Genomic DNA, 397 nt, shown 5'->3' with positions numbered 1-397 from the left:
GATGTTCCTTTGACAAAGTATTTAATGTAATGGTTACATTAACTATATTACAATAACTATATTAGTAGAAGCTAGCAATGCAAAGAAAGGAAAAGAAAAGAAAAGAAGACGGAAAAAAATGAAAAAAAGAGAGAAAAGAAAAAGAAAGAAAGACAAGAAAAAAGAAAAAGAAAAAAGAAAAGAAAAAAAGAAAACAAGAAAGAAAAGAAAAAAGAAAAAAAAAGAAAAAAGAAGAAGAAGAAAAAAGAAAAAGAAAAAAGAAAAGAAGAGAAAAAATAAGAAATAAGAAAATAAAAGAAAAAGAAAAAGAATGAAAGAAAGAAAGAATATAAAACCCATGAACAAATCAACCTGGAACATTCATTACTTGCATCGTTCATAATAATCAATACATATA

This window comes from Penaeus monodon, chromosome 15, assembly GCF_015228065.2.
Source record: "Penaeus monodon isolate SGIC_2016 chromosome 15, NSTDA_Pmon_1, whole genome shotgun sequence".
NCBI lineage: Eukaryota > Metazoa > Arthropoda > Malacostraca > Decapoda > Penaeidae > Penaeus > Penaeus monodon.
This window is presented reverse-complemented; position numbering follows the sequence as displayed.